Raw genomic sequence first — 23,374 nt, forward strand, 5'->3', positions numbered from 1 at the left:
TTGAGCACATCCTCATTATGTGTTAGAATGAAGTATAAAGCCAAAGTGCCATAAACTGGAATTTTAGTTCATGGCTTAGAATGAGAGAGTATCACACACGAGTTGCTGGCAGAAACACAGGTAGTACTGTGTGCCCTTTCCCCTCCTCAAGAGCCTGGTCCAGAAGTGTCACCAGGAGCAAGAGTTCCTGTAGGAAATGTAATGGCGTTTGAAGTTGAGTTTCCTGTAACATGAAGAGTGTTTCTGTGTTCAGAGACATCAAACAAAATGGAGTATTACTTTCTTTTTCGGAATGGTCTCATAGGCACGTTTAGAAAAATTTAAACTTCAGTTGGAAATAATATAACAACGTTACAGAGAGTTTGAGAGATCAGCCCTTTAAAAAGTTGCAGTTACTTGGATTTTGGCAGACTTTCTGAGTTCACATAAAGGGCTAATTTTGCTGTATAAGGTATTGGCGTTGAAGTTTTCCTAGAGGAAAGAGATAAATGCATTATATTTAAACTCTAAGTTATATTTATTTTTGTTCGAATGGGTGAAAAAAATAAGGCAAAATCTTAAAAATATAAAAGGTGATGCAGTAATAAGTCTTTATTCCGCTCTGTTTCCTGGTCTCAGTTCCCCTCCTAGAGGTCATAGTTTTTAATATGTTTATATGTTTATATGTTATAATAATATATTTCCTGGTCCCAGTTCCCCTCCTAGAGGTCATAGTTTTTAATATGGTTTTCCAGAGGTATGTTGTATACATATAAACATACATACATCTCCCTGTCCCCCTTTTCCCACACCGCTAGCACACTGCCCTGCTCCTGTTGTGTACCACGAATTGTCTCTCATCCTGGAAGCCATTCATTTCAGTGTTTGAAGGACCCCTTGATTCATTTTTCCCTTATTTGGACACACCATAATTTAGGCTGTCTTCTGTGATGGACTTTTTAGGTTGTTTCCAGATTTTGCAATTTCAAAGAATTTTTCACACATGTATGAGTCTTAGGATAAATTTCTAGAAGTGGAATTGCTGAGTCAAAGTCATTTGTAATTTAAATAGATAATTGCCAAATTGTTTGCCATGGGAGTTATACCACCAGCCATATAAAGGAGTACCTTGTGGAGTATGGACTTTGAAATATTGAGTTTGAGAATCTGAAGATATGCGTATTTATTTTCTAAAAATATATATATTTATTTGACAGAGAGCACACAGCAGCAGAGGGAGAGAAGCAGGCTCCCAGCTGTTTTTAAAGATTTATTAATTTGAGAGAGAAAGCAAAAGGAAGGGCAGAGGGGAAGGGAGAGAGAGAGAATCTTAAGCAGACTTTGTACCTACAGAGCGCAGAGCCCAATGTTGGGCTCTATCCCGTGACCCTGACATTGACCTGAGTGAAAACCAAGAAGTCAGTGGCTTAACTGACTGAGCCACCCAGGCGCCCCTGATGTGATTATATATTTTCCCTTTTCTTTTTTTTTTTTAAATTTTTTTTATTTGTTTATGATAGAGAGAGAGGGAGAGGCAGAGACACAGGCAGAGGGAGAAGCAGGCTCCATGCACCGGGAGCCCGACGTGGGACTCCATCCCATCCCGGGTCTCCAGGATCGCGCCCTGGACCAAAGGCAGGTGCCAAACCGCTGCACCACCCAGGGATCCCCATATTTTCCTTTTTCACCCCTGCAGCTCCTGTTTAGGATATACCCTTCCAGAACTTTTCCTTTGCACATACACAGGTAATTTGAAATGTAAAGAAAGTTTTTGAAAACAAATTAAAGGCAAAACTATACCATGCATGATGCTGAACTTGCTTTTGCTGTTCAGACATACATAGTCAGGCCCTTCTTATGTACCAGTCCTAAGTCTCCTAAGCATTTGCACCATGTTCCATACAACATTCTAATGTATTCAGTTTTCCCTATTATAAATAATGCTGAGATGAATGTTTTTGTAAATTTTTTTAAAAGATTTTATTTATTTAATAAAGAGAGCACATGCCGTAGAGCACAAGCAGGGGGAACGGGAGAAGCAGGCTTCCCACTGAGCAGGGAGCCCAATGACGTGGGGCTCTATCCCAGGACCCTGGGATCATTACCTGAGCCAAAGGCAGATGCTTAACCAACTGAGCCACCCAGACGCCCTGAACATTTTTTCTTTCAATAGATGCATGTAGAATCTTGTGGGCAGATTCCTAGAAGTGAGAATACTGGTGAAAGGTCATACACACTTAAGTTTTTACAGGTAATGCCAGATTTCCCTTTAAAAAGTCTTACCGGGATCCCTGGGTGGCGCAGTGGTTTGGTGCCTGCCTTTGGCCCAGGGCGCGATCCTGGAGACCCGGGATGGGATCAAGTCCCACGTCGGGCTCCCGGTGCATGGAGCCTGCTTCTCCCTCTGCCTATGTCTCTGCCTCTCTCTCTCTCTCTCTGTGTGACTATCATAAATAAATTAAAAAATTTATAAAAAAAAAAGTCTTACCATGTATATTCCAATAAATAATACTTCTGTATTGTCAGCACTGAACATGATCAGTCTCTAATTTTTGGTGTTTTTTTGCAGCTTGAGAAATTTTTTTAAGTGACCTCTTCTGCATGTTTAATTTACTTTTTCCTGATAGTGAGATCGAATGTCTTCATATGCTTCTTAGCTCTGTTGCTTTCAGCTATAAATGGTCAGTTTTTCTAGTTTCTTACTGGTTATTAGCATTCCTTTGACACTAATTTTTGTGTGTTACATATGTTGCAAGATTTTTCTCCCAGGTAGTTATCTTGTCACCTGCTGTACATCATCTTTAGCCAGACAGCACTTTTAAATTATGTAACAAAATCTGATATGGCTTCCGAGTTTGAGATCCTAGGAAAGACTTCCATAGTTTCACATTTATGTATTTACTTGTGGCACTTTTATAATTTTGTTTTCTTGCATTTAGACTCAGCTAGGTTGACTGAATGGGTGAAGTCTGTTCCTTTCCCTCTGCAGTTTAATCATGGAAATTGGCATATTTTTGAATAGGATTTTTATGACTGAACAGAGCAATTCTGTCCCAATAATAAATCAAGTTAAAATTGAATGATGGAAAAAAAAAATTGAATGATGGAAACTTAAATTTTCCAGGTAATTTTTTTTTCTTGAGGATTTACAAATCTTTCTCCAGCTCTCATTTAGGTTTTTTTTTTTTTTTTTCCAAATAGTATTTCCTGGTCCCAGGACTTGGGATTGGGGTCGGGGGTGTCACAGAGGATGTACAGGTGTCAGCAGGCCAGTTCTGGTTTTATCTGTAATGTTTGCTTAAAAAAAAAAAAAAAAGGAAAGAAACAGAAAACTAATGCTTTGCTAATCTATTTGAAGTTTGGGGAGCTGGGTGAGTAATAGTAACTCATTTTCCCTGAGGGGCTCCAGCCTGTTGGTGTTGGTCATGCGTGCGGTTAGTGTGCCTGGAGAAGAATTCCTTGCAGTGAGGGGCTGGGCTGGCCTGAGCCTCCTGTGTTTCCAGCCCTATCCTGTTACAGTTATAAAGTATGTTCCGTGGTTTGACCTTCTGCTCTAGAACACTTTGCCCGCTATTATTCCACATTTCCTCTTGGATACCTTTCTCATCTGTACACCGGGGATCTCGTTATGCAGGAGCAATAAATACTTCAGAGCGTAAATATTTTTGTTAAGAACTGAAGTACTTTTCTCAATCTGTGAGCACAAAAGTAAAATGGAAAGTTACTGAGTACAGTATAAGCTCAGGACCAAGAATGCCAGGAGCGTTTTATTTTTGTGTTTAGAAAAGAAACATGAAGTGTTGCTTATCTGTGGGTGTGAAAAATATATTAAAATAGCAAATGGTGACTATTTCAAAAGGGTTTTTTTTTTCTCTGCCCCATCTCAATTTGCCAACTGCAGCTTTGTCCAGATGCATTTTTTTTTTTTCTTGGAGTGGATTAATGGCACATTATTTCTTATTTGGACTCCCTGGAGGTACTGCAGATTCTTTTGACCATTCAATTCTTATTCCTCACCTCTAGTTTGTTTTTCAGAAGGTATCAGATTAATTTTAGCTCGTTGTATACCCTTTCAAATCTTTTTATTTCTTGAGGTTTTTTTCTTTCTTTTAGCACCTTTCTTCTAATTGTAATAGCTATAATAATAAATAACTTATTAGGTATTTCGTTGTGGCCAGATACTCTGGTAACTGCTTTACATGCATGACCTCATTTAATCCTACCCATAACCCTGTGATGTGTAGTGACTATTACAGTTGACCCCCGGGCCATGTGGTTGACCTCCTCCCCCGACACACAGTTGAAAATACACATCTGACTTCTGACTGCCCCTAAACTTAACTATTCATAGCCTACTGTTGACCAGAAGCCTTTGTGATAACATAAGCAGCCTATTAACACATAGTTTGCATGTTATGTGTATTCGATACAGCATTCTCATAGTGAGATTCTAGAGAAAAGAAAAGGTTGGGTCACCCGGGTAGCTCAGTGGTTGAGCACCTGCTTTTGGCTCAAGTCATGATCCCTGGGTACCGGGATCGAGTCCCACATTGGGCTCCTTGCAGGGAGCCTGCTTCTCCCTTTGCCTATGTCTCTGCCTCTCTCTGTGTGTCTCTCATGAATAAATTAGTAAACTCTTAAAAAAGAAAAAAGAAAAAAGGTTAAGGAAATCCTAAGGAAGAGGAAATACATCGACAGTATTGTATTATAAGAACTCCACATGGAGATGGACCTGTGCAGTTCAAACCCATATCATTCAAGGGCTTTTCTTATTTTCATCTTACAGGTGAAGAAACTGAGGCTCAGAGAAGCTAAATAGTTTGCCCAAGATTTTACAGTTAGCTGAAACTCAAGCCTAGTATTCCAAGTTTACAACACTCACTTCAGACCTCAAGCTCTTAACTATTATGATGTCTTCAGACATCACCTTAGAGCATAAGTGGATGTGTCCCCATCTCCTTCCAGGATGAGGCTAAGAAGAGAATACACCTCAGCACAGTGGCTGGTCCCAAGTCTCAGATGGTTGCTGCTTGATCCAAGGAGAATGACAAAGTCATCTCCAAGACTTGTTTAGTTTCATGAGTCAAACAAGAGGAATCCCACATCTTGCAGGCATCTCTGCCTTAAGTTCACTTGCAGTGAAGATGACTTGTGGTCAGCGTTGCTACTTAGACTTTCCTCCCTCTTTTACTTGAATCTTGTCCAGGAGCAGAACCCCCTCCCTCATTCCCGCTCTTCCATTCAGTAACACAGGGGTGACTCTTGGCATCGGAAATGTCATGGGGGGGCCACACTTCCTTTGACTCCTGAGTAGTTTGTTAGCTTTGGTTCTCTCTGCTTCGCTCATGGAAGAACTTCTGCTGTATGGGCAGTTTCTTAGCATCTTTTCTTTCCACTTTCAGAAGAAAAAAAAAAAAAGAGCAGCTCTAACTTGTTACGGTTAGCTAACAATGACACACAACAGAGCATGCACTTTAAGTCACTTAACTCAGCGGGTAAAGAGAAGTGTATCCAGGGCTTGCTCCTGTTTTGGCCAGAAAGCATTAAAGCGTATGTCTGTATAGCAGGAATCTCCAACCTCCGTGATGTTGGGGGGTGCTAGGCTATTAGGAGGGCTGACAGGACCACTGACATCATGTGTAAGGGAAGGAAGGAGAGACACTAGGGATGGGGGGAGCAGACACCAGTGGGCTGTCCCAACAATTTACCTCATTGTCTCTATGGAAATTAAGTACCACTCAAGTTGAGAAATTGTTGTTTCCTCCAATAGATGCCAACAGGACTACGTTCTGTAAAAGATCCTCCTGGTGTAATCATTCTGCCCCTATTTCAGATTTGAGGAGCTTTTGGTCCTGTATAGGTGACCCCATATGAATATAAAGTGTGTCTGGTGTGGGCCAGCATATGAGCTTGTATCATCTTCATTGATTCCACTGTGCCTCTGAATAGATTAAAATTATGTAGAAAAGGTCAAGTTCTGGTTTAATATTCTGAGTTTTTAGACTAGGTGCTAGTGTAGTAAATTATTCTTTTTTAGAGGGCGAGACATAAAAGAAAAATGAAACATGAAAGGGAAAAGGATGTTTGCTGTGGTCAGTTACACAGATGAGCTTAACTCTGGGGGAAATCCTTGTGCCCTCCACTTCAATCTATAGCCCCTTTCCAAAACCAACTTTATGGGAATCCCTGGGTGGCTCAGTGGTTTGGGGTCTGCCTTTGGCCCAGGGTGTGATCCTAGGGAATCCCGGATCGAGTCCCATGTCAGGATTCCTGCATGGAGCCTGCTTCTCCCTCTGCCTGTGTCTCTGCCTCTCTCTGTGTGTGTGAATAATGAAATAAATAAATAAAATATTTCATGAATAAATAAAATATTTTAAAAAATTAAAAAAAAAAAACTTTATGACTTCCAAAGTTTTCATTATAAGCCTGGAGGGGGGGCACAGTTGTGCTTTTATCAAGACTGTTGAATAAAAATTGGGATATTCCAGCAGCATTGGCAGCTCTTACGTTGTAGTTTTATCTATGAAATAATATGACATTGCAACACCATGAAAGCATGTCAGGTGAGGCTTGATTTTAGAGTTTTTCTGGACCATTCTTAGTTCTACATAATTATTACAATGAGATCTTTAGATTTTAAAAACCTGTTAAAGAAAATGTAATTTTTTAAAGAAAATGTAATTTTAAAAACAAATCATGCCTAAGCCACTGAATATGGAATAAAACCATTTGAAGTAAATTGTATTTTTCAAAGTAGCATAAATAGAACTATGAATTCTGACATTTTTCATGGTGCTGTCATGTATATATACAAAATGCGAAACACTTCTGTTATCTAATTTATGACCAGGGATATTTTGATGAATATGGCATAAAATGACTAGGGTTTTAAATCATGACGTCGTGATGCACGTGATACTATTACTAATAGTGCTTTGTCAAAGGCAAATGTTATACAAGCAATTCTATTATTCTGAGCTAGGTTATCAGTTACCACGGAAATGTTTAGGAGGGAAGGTTAAATTCAAGGTTAAATTCAAGGTTTTCCTTTAAAAAAAAAAGATTTTATTTATTTATTCATGAGAGACACAGAGAAAGAGAGAGGCAGAGACACAGGCAGAGGGCAAAGCAGGCTTCATGCAGGAAGCCTGACATGGGGTGGGACTCGATCCCGGGTCTCCAGAATCAGGCCCCAGGCTGAAGGCGGCACTAAACCGCTAAGCCACCCGGGCTGCCCCAAGGTTTTCCATTTTTATGGAAAAACCTAAATGACTCATTTTTAAAAAGATTTTATTACTTGTGAGAGAAAAGGATGAGCAGGGGGAGGGACAGAGGAACAAAGAGTCTTTGCCCTGAGCTGGGAACCCGACGCAGGGCCCAGTCCCAGGACACTGAGACCATGATCTGAGTTGAAACCAAGAGCTGGCCGCCCAACCAACTGAGCCATCCAGGTGCCCCAACCTAAATGATCTTTAAATGTTTAGGTATGGAAGGGACGTGGATTGGGTGTGGAAATGAACTTTCTACCTCCCAGCCACATCATGAGAAGAGTGACTTTATATCTGTTCACAGCCTTGAGGTTGGAGGGGAGAGTAAAGCAGACCATTGGGGGTAAAGTTCTTTGTTATTAGAGGGCTGGGTTTTTACTGTACTTTACTACTAATAGCTAACATTTATTGAGCACGTACTGTGTGCCACTTACTGAGCTAAGTTGCTAAATCAAAACCCTGAGGACAGCCTCTTGTGCTAGGTGCTCCTTGACAGCCTTCATTTTATGGATGAGACACTGAGGCTTAGAAAGGTAAGTAAATTGGTCAAATTGGTGAGAAATGGAGTCAAGACTTGAACTCAGGTATTTTTTTAAATTTTTTTTTTAATTTATTTATGATAGTCACACAGAGAGAGAGAGAGAGAGAGAGAGAGGCAGAGACACAGGCAGAGGGAGAAGCAGAGGGAGAAGCAGGCTCCATGCACCGGGAACCCGACGTGGGATTCGATCCCGGGTCTCCAGGATCGCGCCCTGGGCCAAAGGCAGGCGCTAAACCACTGCGCCACCCAGGGATCCCCGTTTTAGAGACCATCCTGGAATGAGCCCCTTAGTCTCAATTCACTTTCCTCCTTCATTTGTTCCACCAACCAACACAGTTCTTTTGATGCCCGCTATGCGTCTCACTGGGCTGTGGAGCTGCAGAGCTGGACGTGAAATGGCCCGTGGCCTTGAGCAGCTCATGTCTGAGTGACGCAGTGGGAGAGCGCTGTGAGGGAGGGGGTCCATACCCAGGGTGGAGCCCATCCAGACAGGAGGCATCAGACTTAAAGAGGGGCACCAAGAGAGGTTTCCTGGAAAGGTGACTCCAAGTGAGTTCTGAAAGACAAGCAGGAGACAACTGGATGCAGACTGGAAAGTAGGGTCTCCCAGAGAGAATAGTACTGAAAGGCAAGGAGAGTAGAAATGCCACCACTGCAGGTATTTGGTGCACGTGAGGCAAGGGTGGCTGAGGGAGGCCATGGTATGATGGGTAAGTGGTTGGGCTTGGCTTTGCCACGTCCTGGCTTTGTGTTCCTGAGCCAGATCTCTTCAGTCCTCTGTTTCCTAATCTGTACAATGGTGATAAATAAATGCGGGTCTTGTAGGGCTGTTAAAATCACACTGCTTGATGCATACTAAATGCTCAGTACATTGAAGATACAGTTATTGGGGCACCTGGGTGGCTCAGTGGTTGAGCGTCTGCCTTGGGCTCAGGTCGTGATCCAGGGGTCCTGGGATCGAGTCCCAAATCAGCCTCCCTGCCTCTCCCTCTGCCTATTTCTCTGTGTCTCTTGTGAATAAATAAATAAAATCTTTTTAAAAAGATACAGTTATTAATCACCATTGTCATTGTCAGCATCCTTTTCCTCCTCATTATTTAGGTAGGCCAGGAACAGATCTAATAGGATCTTCCTCATACTATTGTATTTAATCTCTAGGAGCTGCCTTAGCCACAGCATAAAATAGGGAAAATTCTGATGTCTTTGAGTGCCGCAGTGGAAGGGTAGAGCGAATTTCATGTTTTGAGAAGTGGCAGCAAGCTCATTTCAATGAAATGCATTTCAACACAGCAGAGAGGTCAAGAGCCCATTCTGACATTTCATGGTTGTTATATGGACATTTGTAAGGCGAAAGAGGCAATAATACTACTTTGTGTCAGTTTTGCAAAAAATTTTAAAAAGTTAAAAAAAACTTTTTAAACACAGCTGTCAAACTTCTTTCCGGAGTATGCCATTTGCCCTCTAATTCTTAAGAATTCATCCTCATTAGTTCGTGAACCTCTGAAGACAAGAACCATATTGTATCTGCAGTGTCTGACACTTGGTAATTGCTCAGAAGAAACGAGTTGAATGAGTGCAAGTTGGTGGTTTTCCTCAATGTTCTGGTGTTTGATAGTTTAAGGAAGGCACATATCGTTCAGAAAGAAGAGAAGACTTGTGCCAGTGTGTTACTCGGTGATTTTTTTTTTTTTTTAATATGCTCAGCAATAAGACCGCCCTGCTTAGACTTCAGTGCCTTGCTGCGCCTGTGCACACAGTTGTTTTAGAGACACTTAAGGTATCTTATGGTGTGAGGACAGCACAGCTGGGTTTCTCTTAAATAGTTTTATCCCTACTGCCTAGCCTGGTGCCTGGCACAGATAAATATCCGCCGCAATGAATTTCCTTTAAAAAAGTGCATTAGGCCATTGTCCTGAAATACAATCTTAATCTAACAAGGGCAAACCAATTTGACTTTAGCTTACTTTTCTTGGCCCATAAGTAGGATTGCTTGCGGTCAGCACAAAATTCTAGATTCTAGTTTGGGTGGAAAGGCTCTTCTGCTTAGAAGGCTGGCGTGTGTACCGGCTGGTGTACCTAGAGCTGTTGGTTCCTCCGCCTGTGTCCTTGGTTAGCGTCAGATGGAAAGGGCCAGGCCTTTGCGCTGGGTGGGTACAGCGGCGTGTTAGGGCATGGACATTAGGTCCCAGGTCCGTGCCATGTCCATGCGGCCCGGTTACCGTGACGGGGCTGTGGGAGCTGTGCCGTGGGAGGGCAGGAAGCCTTGCCATCACGCTTTGCCCCCTCCCTCAGATGCATCCAGCTCTGCGGCCTAGAGACCCTATTGCCAGCATCTGCCTCCTCTTTCCCAGCCTGTTAGAGACGGCCTCCCTCCAGCCCGCTGCCTTCTCTTGAAGTCGCTGTGAGCTTGTTACCTTGCCACAAGATGATTTCAGACTCTCTCTCTCTCTCTCTCTCTTTTTTTTTTTTTTTAAATATTTTATTTATTTATTCGTGAGAGAGGCAGAGACACAGGCCGAGGGAGAAGCAGGCTCCACGCAGGGAGCCCGATGTGGGACTCGATCCCAGGACTCCAGGATCACGCCCTGGGCCGAAGGCAGGCGCTCAACCGCCACCGAGCCACCCAGGCTTCCCGCTTTCAGACTCTTTCACACATTATTTGCAAAGCACAGGTTGGTTAAGCTCTTTTCCCTTGTTGCTCTTACAATGGGTTGAATAATCTCGGATTCACTCTCCTAATTCCAGCCTGGCTGGTTTCTGAGGCCGTCAGGAAGTTGTTCCCTGCCTCCCCTCCTTCCTTTCCTTTCTCTAGTCCTACGTGCGTGAACTGTCCACGAATGGGTGACTTGACCTGAATTCGTTTTCATACTGGAACTGGCTTGTGAGGAGCATGTGCCACATGGTTTGTGGTCGCATCTGCACTTACCCATGAAAGGAGAAAAGCATATCAGGGTGTTATTTTTTTTTCTGGTATTTATTCTATTAATTTTTAAACATTTTTCAGCTTTTTTGGAGTAGAGGTGCATATAAAATTGTAAGATAGGGGATCCCTGGGTGGCTCAGTGGTTTAGCGCCTGCCTTTGGCCCAGGGAGTGATCCTGGAGTCCCCGGATGGAGTCCCATATCTGGCTCCTTGCATGGAGCCTGCTTCTCCCTCTGCCTGTGTCTCTGCACCTCTCTCTCTTTCTTTCTGTGTCTCTCATGAATAAATAAATAAAATCTTTTTAAAAAAAATAAAATAAAATTGTAAGATATGTAAAGTGAATGTCATGATATGAAATACATATCTATTGTGAAAAAAGTCACCCCCCCAATCTAGTTAATCCACACATTTATTGCCTCACACGTTTATCTGGTATTTATTATTCTGTTGGTAGAATGAAAAGATGCTTTGGAGAATTTGACCAGAGTGTACAAATTAATACGAATAGGTAAACGCTTGGTGCCTCTGGGTGACAGTGGGTCAGCTTTTCCAGATTTCCTGAGAAGTGCCATAGTTAAAGCTTGGGATATGCCGGTTTGTCATGTAAATATCTGAGACCTTTCCCACATTCCAGTTTATTTTATTTTATTTTCTAGCACTACAGTATCAACATTGGCCTTTGTTCACTTTGGGGAGGAATGAGGATCTATGGGATGTTGTTTTTGTTTTTGACACAGAAGAGGAGTAATAGGGTAAATGCCAGACCTGTATTTAGAGTAAATACCAGGCACATGTTGGGTGAAGACTGGGACACCTCCCTTTCCACTCCGTCTAATCTCAATTCTTGCTTTTTCTTCTGACCCAGGGGTCATTTAGCAACTTCATGCCCATTGTCCTAACCCTAGGCACTGGAGTATTTTTTTTCGAACACAGTAAACTAGTTGTACACAACACTATCAGTAGGTCACAAGCTCTAAGTTAGATTTCCATTGGCAGAGATTGACTTCCCTGTAACCCTCCAGACTCTGTAGGGAAGTCATAACAAATCCTCCTTTAAGATGTTAGGGAAGATGGGAGACTATATAACCTAACTGAGACTATGAATTCCATCACTAGCTGGTATGTCATCTTAGGTGAGGTAAACTCTGTAAGCTACAGTAGTTGACTCATCTGTAAAATGGGTATAATGTCTTCCGTAGGGTTGATGGTGTGAATACTAGAAATAATATATGTACAGAGTTTAGTACGGAGGAAATGCTCCAGAAATGCTAACTATAATTTCTGGTAAAATTAGGGCATGGCTTTGGTCACGAACACATAGTGACCATAACATTGACACACTCTCAGTAATATCATTCTTAATAGTGCCAGCGTCTATGGATGTCTGCGCTCAGGGCATCACCATGTACATTTAAAAAAAAAAAAGAAAGAAAGAAAGAAAGAAAGAAAGAAAGAAAGAAAGAAAGAAAGAAAGAAAGAAAGAAAGAAAAAGAAAGAAAGAAAGAAAAAAGGAAAAAAAGAAAGAAAGAAAGTCTTCAACCCTAGCTCTTCACAGGTTTAGGCTCAGTACAAAGCTGTCTGTGCTTGCATTGAGATGGACCGTCTGTATGATTTCGGTGGTGGGGGTGGGGAGGTCTAGGTCAGGTATTTTAGATTTCTCTTCAGGTCCACTCACCCCAGCTCAGTGTCCACTGGCTCTTCCTTATTCATCTATTCTTGTCTAATGAGGACTTACTTCTGGCAGTTACCATAGACTTCCTGAAGTTGGGCGGGATGCTTCCCTTCTCTTGCTGAAGGAATTCCAAAGGCTGACAGCAGGGCATTCAAAGGGGGCTTTCCTTGCTAGAGAAATCTCCCTCTTTCCTCAATCTGAGGCTTCATGATGTCTTTTGTTTTGTGGTAAGACTCCCTGGGAGAGACACAAGGCCCGCTTACAAATGCTCAGTAGGACAAATATAAAAGATGGTGAGTCCTCTGTAATGTTAGCCAGGAGGATGGTGGTGGCAGTGGCAGCAGCAGGGAAGGACTTTAGCTCATTTTATACATCATCTTCCTTGCCACCATTACTCCAGAATCGTTGCACTGATATTCTGGTTAGATTCAGTTTAGTCCTTTCTGTTCAGCATAAATAGGCAAGTCAATGTTTACAGCTTAGCCAAGTGTGGTGTTTAGATTGGGTTTTCTTTCTTGAACATATTTTGTTTTTTTCTTGAGTTTGTTGTAAATGCTTCACCTTTGCATTTGCTTGGTTTTCTTTCAACATCTGACTAAGCCATCCCACACACCTCCAACTGCTTTAAGGAACTCCTCTTACACAACTTTCCATGTGAGCCGGTCTTGTCAGAGTATTTCACCCCACCCCCTGCTTTCTTTCCTCCTGGAGCCCTCTGACTTCCTGTGCCATCTGGACTGGGAGGAGTAACACGTCCTTATAAAGACATTAAACAATCCCCCTACTTTCAAATCCTTCCCTACTGACAACCTACACAGTTCACAAAAACAAAACGATGTACCCACCTCACAAAACAAAAACCGACAACTGGTACCTTGTGCCTCTCAAAGTTAGGCTTCCAGACAGCCTGTCTAGCTTACTCTCCCAGGCTTTCCCTTTCTGTATTTGTATTTCTTTAGTGTGGGGTTTCTGAAATCTCCCTTGTTTCATCAAACATGAAGCTTGTAGCATGTGTGCCGTGTTCCCCTTCACGATTTGAAGTGATTTTTCAACTGAGGAAACATTTTTGTTTTGTCACTTAAACCTGGTTATCTCCCAACTTCCAGCTCTAACTTTCTAATTATCGACTGGATGCAAGTAACCAGACAGAGCAAGGGGTTAAGCCTAGATATTCCAGACCCACTTGGTACTTTCTTTTTTCTTTGTCACATTCTTCATTATCTGACACAAATGAGAGCATGGTTAGATTTTCTTTTGGCGTCTTCTTCAGTGAGAGATCTTTTTGTTTAAGTGACAATTTCATGGGCAAATCCAACATATGTGTTCTTTGTTTTCTGTTGCATAGTAAGGCCATCTCCATGAATTAGGTTGTAAAGATAACTTGCCTCATTTTAGTTCTGCAACGAAGAGAAAACGAGAAGGCTTAAGAGTAAATGAGGAACCACAGAGATGATTACAGGGCAATGAACTCGTACCTCAAAAGAGAAGGCAAGCAAGGTAGGAATATTTATGTTGGAGAATCTGAGGTGGTAAGTGTTGTATTAAGAGTGTTAAATATATGAAAACATGATATGGAAATGTTGGTTCCCAGTTGCCCTTTTCAGGGTGAAAGACTTCAAGGAGGAAATAGATAAAATTATCAGTGGAGATTTCTGTATAATTTACAAAGAAGAAATTTCACTATGGTTGAAGGATTGTTACTAGAATGAGCCGTCTTGAATAATTTTGCTTTGCTGTGTTTCTTTTTTTTTAATAGATTTTATTTATTTATTAGAGCATGTATGAGCAAGGGGAAAGGCAGAGACCGAGAATCTCAAACAGATTCTGTGCTGAGCATTGGGCCCAACATGGAGGTTGATCTCATCACCCTGAGATCATGACCTGGGCCAAAACCAAGAGTTGGACGCTCAACTGACTGAGCCACCTGAGTGCCCCTCTTTGATGTGTTTCTAAAAGTTCTAACTTTTAGTAGAGAAGTGAGTCCCTGCCATTACTTTTTATTTTTCCAAATTACTTCAGTCTTCTTTGAGAAGGTCCAAGCACAGGTAGTAGAATGAAATCTTCAGTCTTCTCTACTTGCCTGTTCTAATTGCTAGATCAGAATCTTCGTTTACCAGTCTGACTTACATGCTCCGAGCTCTTGAGGACCATTGACTATGGCTCCAGTGTTGGTTCAATGGAACAGTTAAAAAAAAAAACACACACACACACGTACTAGTAAGATGAATAGAATATTTTAATTTTTATTCTTGCCTTGTGCTGAATTTGCTCGGGCTCCCCATTGCTTTGGCTTCAAATACTGTACTTATATAGAATAAAATGAGCTTCGACATAATCTTCAGTAAAAATCTGTCCACACTGGATGCTCTTCTTTTTATTTCTTGAGCCATTTGCCTTTGCCATCTGCTCTTCTGCCTTTTATAGATTATCCTGAACCAGAGGGCAGCCTCTGGGTGGTTGGTGTGCATTTTCACCCACTCCTTGTTTCTTGCTCATCCTCGCCTATGTCTAGGCTCATCTCTTCCCAGCTGCCCAGCCTATGTGCTGTTCTGTTTTTATCCTTACCTAGCATTTCCTACTACTTGGTAGGCAGAGAGGGTGTCTTTACTTGTTCTTTGGGATTTCCCACAATCAGTAGTCTGTGCTGAGTGAATAATAGTTTTTGAGGAAATGATATATACATATAAGGAAGTACAGTCATTTGATGTGCAGGCCAAGTGATTTCCATAGTTACCACTTGATGGAGGACACTACATTGTGTTTCTCAAAAGCTGTCATCAGAGCTGCTGCTTCTGAAGTTATGATGCTGTGACCTAGCTCTGTAGCTAATGAGAGAAGGGATCCCCTATTTATTGCAGGCTGGCTTTGGAGACACAGTCTGTTGCCCAGACCTACTCTCACATTAGGACTTTGATATATCCTCTTTGGGTTGAAATTTTCCTTTCCTAAAGCCTTGGTGAGGAGCCATGCTTAAGGTAACCCAAAAAGAAAACACTATTATTGAGAAACCAATTGAGAAAACACTATTATTTCAATCATCTTACAGGTAAAGAAATGGAAATCATAGCAATTTATCTGCATTTGACAGTCCTTTGGGAATCAGTTGAGGAATATGCAATAAGAAACTTCTAAAAACATACAGCATTTGATTTAACTCTCTTCCTTAAGAATCTGCCCTAAATGGGCACCTGGCTGGCTCACCTGGTTAAGAGGCTACCTTCTGCTCAAGTCATGATCTCCTCCAGGATTGGGATCTAGTCCTGCTTCAAACTTCCCTGCTCTGCCGGGAGTCTGGTTCTCTGTCTGCCCCTCTCCCTGCTCATTCTCTCTCTTTCTCCTCTCTCTCTCTCTCTAACAAACAAATAAATAAATAAAATCTTAAAACAATCTACCCTAGAGAAAGAATCAGAGGTATAGGCAAATTGTTTTGAGCAATAGCAAAATATCAAAACCGATGTAACATTTCAACAAATAAATGTTGATCTGCACTGTAGAATATTATGCAACAGTTTAAACTTGCTTTTGAAAAGTCAGTTTTACTTACTGAACTTATGTTCAGTAAGTTTTTCAAAAACAGTAATATAGGAAAATAGATAGTAATCAGAAAGAATGAAAGGTATCAGACGATGAAGTACGATCCCAACTATGTCAACAAATTTAAGATATACTTTTTTACAAGAATGGGATAAAGTATGCAAAATTTAGAAATTGATCCTCTTTGAGTGGTGACATTGGGGCGATTTTTGTTTTTCTCTCACAGTTTTCTATAATATTCAATTTTTTATAGTGAATTGATCATCAGGAAGGATTAAAGATGATTACAATTTTTAGTTAAAGTAGAAAAGGAAAGGCCTGCCTAGGCCCAAGAGAATGAAAACTCATTGAAATCCCAGGATTTAAGTGGTTTTAATGCCAATTGTGAAAAGGAATGCTTGAGCCCAAGTGATTTTTTTCAGTTTTGCTTTTGCTCCTAAGTAGTCAAGGTATGGTTTATATGGTGCTAAAAGCCATGTAGTTAATGAGATTGTGTTCCAAGTATTGTTATGTGTGAAAGGGGCATATATGGTCAATGTGCATCTTACTGCACGTGTAATCGATAGTAAATAGTCTTTCAATAGTAAAGACTGAGCTTTGGAGCCAGTCTCTGCCACCTGCTAGCTTTGGAATTTTGGCCAGGTTATGTAGTCTCAGTTTCCTTATCTGTAAGCTGGGATTGTGAGGGTCAGATGATACAGTCAGTGCATGTGAAAGACTAGCTCAATTCTGATACATGGTAATCACTCAGATGATATTATAGCTGACATGGTAAATGGTGGCTGATAGAATAATACTCCTGAAGGAAGACTTCTCCCCATTTTTTTTTTTTATAGTATTTCGGAGAGACAGTATTTATTTATTTATTTTTAAAGATTTTCTTTACTTGAGAGAGCAAAAGAGCATGAGCAGAGAGAGGGACAGAGGGAGAAGAAGCAGCTGACTCCCCAACTGAGCAGGGAGCCCAATGAGGGCTCAATCCCAGGACCCTGAGATCAGGACTTGAGCCAAAGGCAGACATTTAATCGACTGAGCCATCCATGTACCCCGGAAGAGGCAATATTTAAAATATTGGGTTTTTTTTGTTGTTTAACACATTAATACTCCAAAGATTATAAAGACAAAGTAGATGTTCTGTTTCCCCTTTTATCCCTCTGAGGATGGACATGTCCCACCCCTTACTCCAACCTTGTGTAAGCATAAACACAAGATGACTAGCTTTGCTGTTTCTGCCTTATGTATTACCCTGTAACTTTTCCAACAAGCCAGTGGTTATAGAATTTTCGATGGGTGTTGCTCTGAGTTTGTAGATGCAGATTTAACTAATTTTTAATAACTGCATAACACCCTAAATAAGGTGGCTATGCCAGAGTTTGTACATAACTCTATTATAGATATTCAGGTTGTATTTAGTCTCCCACCATCTACTACAGATGACGTTTACTGCACCATCCTTGTACATAATCCTTAAGATCCATTGCTTTTATTTCCCCAAAGTGGCATTGCTGAGTTAGAGTATGTGCTAATTATAGTGCAGAGGGATTTGAGGTTCTAAAAGCTGTAGAAAGCGTTGTTGGTTCCTGGCCTCGCACAATCTAGTTGAAGGATAGATTTGCCTTTCTTTTCCCAGGAAATTTTTGCTGATATACAAAGATTTCAGTAGACAGGGTTTATTTCCAGGGAGAGTTGAAATCCTTAACATTCTGAAACATACATATAAATCAGTAGAGCAAAGGGAGTCTCTTCTTTTTTTTTTTTTAAATTAAGATTTTATTTATGAGAGACAGAGAGAGAGAGGAAGAGACACAGGCAGAGGGAGAAGCAGGCCCCATGCAGGAAGCCTGATGTGTGGGACTCGATCCCGGGTCTCCAGGATCGCCCTGGGCCAAAGGCAGGCGCTAAACCGCTGAGCCATCCAGGTGTCCCAAGGGAGCCTCTTGAATTAGGTTTACTCTATAGTATTTAAGGTATTTATCAGATCTGAATTTGTTAGAAATTGTACATATTTAAGTTTCTCAGTCTTTAAGAGCTAAGAGTCCAACCTGAGAACTGAAGCCCTAGACAGTTGCCCTCCTGTCCCCCACCCAGGGGGAGAGCCATCCCTGCAGATAGCATCTTGTCTCCAGAGGCACAGGCTTCCTCAGCACTGATGCAGTCAGCAAAGTCCATTTTCAGTTTTGAGGTCACCAGTGGTAACAGGAATGTCAGTGTGCTAACGACTTGTTTTTGTAACAGCAAAGTTACTGTGCTCGAAACAGGTGCCTTTTCTTTGCAATGTTGCTGAGAGCTGCTTAGTACAACGTTAATGTTTTTCCAAGTACTCACTTAGGTCGTGTGTGTGTGTGTGTCTAATAGGGGACAGAGAGCAGAAAGGACGGTTAGGATGGGCTTTCTGTGCGTGTGTGTGCATGTGTGCATGTCGTCTACCTATTATGTAGATGCCAACCTGTAGCATGACCATCTCTGTTTAGAAGCTTTGTTTTCTCCCATTCGTAATTAACGTTGGGTTACATCAGTTGGGATTATGCAACTCTGCTACAGCTGACACTAGTTCATACCTGTTTCCATTCTTTTCTCCCCTCTGATTCAACTTCTTGGCTCTGGAGAAGTGATTGCATTGTAACATTTTAGAACCCTCTTGGTTGTATTCCTTCTCACTGAAGTGGTCACTCTATTCTGGAACCCACTGGGCAGCATCCTGTCATGGTTCCCAGTCAGGGGGACCTGCAGTTGCTGGTTTTGCATTCACGGTTTGTCTCCTTGTGATAAATAGCCTTACCTCTAAAACTTCGATAACCATTGGCTTGTTGGAAAGCAGTTCTTACTCTTGTGACACTTGGCAGTCTGTGTTTCCTTGGGTTTCCTGCGGTATTCAATGACAGGAACAGTAAGGACAGTGACTGTGGACAGATGACTAGCGCTCACCGTGTGCCAGGCACTGGGCCAGGACTTGATGTATTGCTAACGGGTGCAGTCCAGCAGCTCTGCGGGGTGGGCACTGTTACCACCCCATAGTACAGTCGCAGAAAGTGAGGTTATACGGCCTGAGGGTGGCCCGTGCAGGGAAATCACTCCACATCTGGACAAGGTTCACCGGTGGGGCTGGAGCAACCAAGGAACGTGGCGATGCAGCCAGGGCAGCTGGGCGCTGGGTGCACACCGACCCACTTGGAGAGAGAGTTGGCAGAGAGGCGTGGCCGCCGCATATGTTTGGATAGGAAGTGACATGGGTGAGTCCTCCCATCCGAAAGCCCTGGACATGTGAAGGGAGTTGAGGGAACTCAGGCACAGGCAGGAAGGAAACGGGAGAGGGAGGTGTGGAAAACTTTGCTAAGGGAGGTCACTTGCCATAGCCTCTGGCGAAGAGCCCCTGTCTCGATCAGCTCCGTCCCTTCGGGGTGCACATCCCAGAGGAGGGTGAAGCAAGTTGGAGGTATGTTTACCTTCAGCGAGTTTCTTTTGTTTTGATGAGTGAGTCATACGAACAGGCTGGAAAAATCTCTTCGTTTGCTCCTGTGATTGTGTTTTTCAAAGTGGTTTTTGAAGAGGTGGTATGGGATGGGCTAGGATTATCCCTCTCTGCAGTGCAGACTGCAACTGTAGAAGCCAAGTTGTCTAGGTAAGAGGCACTGGGTTTGGAAGGTGGGGGAGGAGGAGTGGGAGGCAGTGACAGAGCCAGGACCCCGATCCTGCTGCCATGCCCTCTGGATAGGCCATCCTAGGACTCAGGACCATTTCCACCATATTGGAATAGAGTCCACTCTGGGTGAGCATAGATGGACTGCAGATGGCATGTGGAAGCCTTCCTTATAAAATGTTGGCTATTGTCATGATGATTTTTATATCACCAGGTCGTTTCCTGTCTCCTTTCTGGGCCTTTTTAGCATGGTTCATTGAGTAAGAGCCCAGGGTCAGCTAGTGGCATTAGTAACTGTGTGATCTTGGGCAGGGTCATAACCTCTCCAGCCTTGGTGCCCTAGTCTCAGAAAGGGGGTGTCAGGAATAGCCATCTCATAGGGCCATTGGAGATAATGCTTAGCAGAATGCCTCCATCATCGTATCTGCTTTAAGAATTACTGTCTTCGGGATCCCTGGGTGGCACAGCGGTTTGGCGCCTGCCTTTGGCCCAGGGCGCGATCCTGGAGACTCCGGATCGAATCCCGCATCGGGCTCCCGGTGCATGGAGCCTGTTTCTCCCTCTGCCTGTGTCTCTGCCTCTCTCTCTCTCTGTGACTATCATAAATAAATAATAATAAAAAAAAAAATTAAAAAAAAAAAAAAAAAAGAATTACTGTCTTCTTAGTGTTCTGACACTCGCAGGACCCTCCCCTGTTTTGCTTCCTCGCTGTGATTAGCTGTGACATTCCAGGACGCACATCACCATGGGTGTAGACACTGACGGCAAAAAGAACTGGATTTGGAGAGCTGCAGATTCTACAGTCTCTCAAAGAAGGGTGGAGTCTCGTAGACAAAGCATTCCTGGCGTGAATAGACAGAGAAAGCTCCTCAGAGAAGTAAGCCAGCGTCAGGTGTTCTGATACAGTTGATGAAGCAAGTTGCACGGGGCAAAATCCCTTATCCTCCGCCTGATTGTTCTTTGCATTTTATTCAGCTTGTCAACTTTAACTTGCAAAAAAGAATTTTTCTTGCCCTCTTTTAAAAATGGAATGAAAAATCATTACTGTCAGTTTCATCTGGTAAAAGGCAAGTTTCGTTTTGGAAGGGCAAGAGGGGTTTGCATGGCAGGAGACTTCTGACCCCTTTTTCCTGTAGCAAACCCCCACGAAGTGGGCACTGTTTTCTATTTTACCAGATTACTTTATAAAGTGCCATTTAGGGGCACCTGGTTGGCTCAGCGGTTGAGCGTCTGCCTTTGGCTCAGGGCGTGATCCTGGGGTCCCGGGATTGAGTCCCGCATCGGGCTCCCCGCAGGGAGTCTGCATCTCCCTCTGCCTGTGTCTCTGCCTCTCTGGGAATAAGTAAAATCTTTATTTTAAAAAATGGCACCTTTTTTTTTAAAAGAAGATTTTATTTATTTATTCATGAGAGACACAGAGAGAGAGGCAGACACAGGCAGAGGGAAGCAGGCTCCCTGCGGAGAGCCCGATGTGGGACTCGATCCCAGGACCCCAGGATCATGCCCTGAGCCAAAGGCAGACGCTCAACCGCTGAGCCACCCAGGTGCCCCAAGAGCTATTTTTTTGGGTTGTTTTTAACCACCATGCATGGGACTGTTTACAAGTATACTTATTTACTGCCATCTTAACCAAAGTATGCTGGATGTTACCCATTCATCCCTATTTACTACAGGGTGCTTTCAACACCGTCTTCCATGCTGTGGAATGCTTATTTTTATAGTTTACCTCCCTCATTGCCATTTTATTCCCTGCCCACAGACTTTTCTTTATCTATTTTAAATCTGCTAAGGGCTAAGAAGCAAAGTATGTAAAGGTATATAAAGTTGGAGTAAATGAACTGTGAGGGTGGTTTTTTTTTTTTGTTTGTTTCTGGAGCAAAGCGTATGTTGTTGAAATTAAGGACTTTGTGATATTCGATGGTTTAAAGGATGTTTTGGTTCCATTTCCTGGTTTTCAGCAATATTCTACATGTATGTAGTTGCCCACATAGCCACCTTTCGTGGAGGTGAGGTGCTACTCTAATGGTGCTAGGGCAGGAATCTTTTTTCTAACTTCAGCTCCACATTTGGACAAATTTCTCTCCCTCCCATCACTGGATGTTTAAAAGTGAGTTAGCTGGAAGGAGAGAAAGGAATTGAAAAATGTGACCATTCTGTTTTTGTTGTTCTAATTATTTAGCAACCAACAGTTATTTGGCTTGTGTTTTAAACCTTGCACCAAATTTTACTCAGCTTCAAAAAATTCAATATATGGCTGTAACCTGGGCACTCTGTAGCACTAAAACTTACAGACAGTGTGATTTTCACCGAACACAACTACGTTCCTCTCTGCTCTTCTGTAAGTGGGAACCAAAGAAGGATTTTCCATAGTCCTTTTTGCCCCGTACCCTCCTACCCCTTTTTAAAACTCTACCTAGAAAAATGACATAGTACTTTTCAAAACTGAGCTGTGCCTTATGCAGGTTTATACACAGGATGGACTAATTGCATCATTTTTTCCTTTCTCACACCCAGACTAGGGTTACATAGTTCTGTGAGGTGTGCTTGGGAGTTGTAATAATGTGGAATGCTGGAAAAGTTCCAGAGACTGTTAGTAAATACAGAATGCAGCTGAACAGCAGTTACCTTCTGTTCGTGATTTCAGAACTTACCCTTAGGAAAAAACAACAACAAGGCAAGTCTGTATAACATGGCATGGGAAATAAAAGGATGACCGTGTTAAAAATTTGGATTTTAGTTTTTCCCTTTCCCTTAAAGACTGTATGGGTAATTCGAGAAAGAGGAGTAAGATGTATTTGGTTGATATCATGAAAAGTCTCTCCACATCTTACCTATCATATTTAAAATTTTTTAGATCAGCCAACTAGTGCTCGCTTCGGCAGCACATATACTAAAATTTAGATCAGCCAAGTGACTTTTTTTATATGAGAAACCTGGCTTTGCTTTGTGTTTTTATCATGGCAGGTGTTTTGTTGTTATGTTTAGAGGGGAGAAAAGAAAATAGAAGGTGCTAGAAAATCGAAGGTGCTAGAAAATCTGCAGCTGATCGTTAAAAAGATGAAAACTTACATATTAGGTCTTTTTTAGGAGACTGGTCAGGAATGAGTTTTAGAAGTGACTTTGAAGCTTTTCTGTATGTTCTCTCCTACTGTATGTAGCCTATTCTATTGAAGGCCTTTAGTGTAGTGTTTACAGAGCAAATATCCCTACAAATTGCTTTCAGCAATCACGGGCACACTGGAATTCTTTATCACATCAGTAATTCCATTGTAGTTTCTGCAAAGAACCTCCATGGGATGTGGCATCTCTCTGGTCTTTGAGACCACCCCCAGTCTAAGACACATCAAGGGCTGGAAAAGGCAACCTTGGGTGGTAGGAATGTTATTTTGGAAATCTGGGTTCAATTTTTTTTTTCTTCCAAAGAGCACCAGTGAGCCGAATTAACTTCTCATCCCTCTTCTCCACCGTTTAGCCTCTCTTAAGCCCCTACAAGTCAGACCTCTCCCATGCTCCAGATTCTTCAGGTGGCACTTGAGGTCACTTGAAGGCCCCTGCCCTAGCTTAGCCTCAAAAACTCGACTATTTCAGGATTCATTCTTTGATTCATCATAATGACAAATATTTATTTAGCTTTCTGCTATGTCCAAAGGAAGACTACAAATCTGAATCTGACACAGATCTTTCCCTTTGAAATTCTATTTAGGGAGCTAAAACGCATCCAGGGGTTTCTCTGGGGTGAGGGAGACTGTGATGTGCCATCAGCTATAGAGACACACCATATGGATTATAAGACCAATGACCATAAATTGCAATCAACTTC

General features: G+C 42.2%; 1 protein-coding gene across 3 annotated transcripts in view; it reads left to right on the forward strand.

The window, feature by feature from the left end:
• The window catches only part of PTPN14 (protein tyrosine phosphatase non-receptor type 14), a 179,130-nt gene that overhangs the window by 41,367 nt on the left and 114,389 nt on the right, over positions 1 to 23,374 (forward strand). Inside the window, exon 1 of one of the 3 annotated variants that reach the window (XM_072733278.1) lies at positions 19,205 to 19,350. The exons of the other annotated variants lie outside the window; for them this stretch is intronic. The gene's annotated coding sequence lies outside the window, so the exon portion shown is untranslated. Of the gene's footprint in view, positions 1 to 19,204; positions 19,351 to 23,374 lie in introns of those variants that run through there. 3 annotated transcript variants of the gene reach the window in all.

Source organism: Vulpes vulpes, chromosome 13 (genome assembly GCF_048418805.1).
Source record: "Vulpes vulpes isolate BD-2025 chromosome 13, VulVul3, whole genome shotgun sequence".
Lineage (NCBI taxonomy): Eukaryota > Metazoa > Chordata > Mammalia > Carnivora > Canidae > Vulpes > Vulpes vulpes.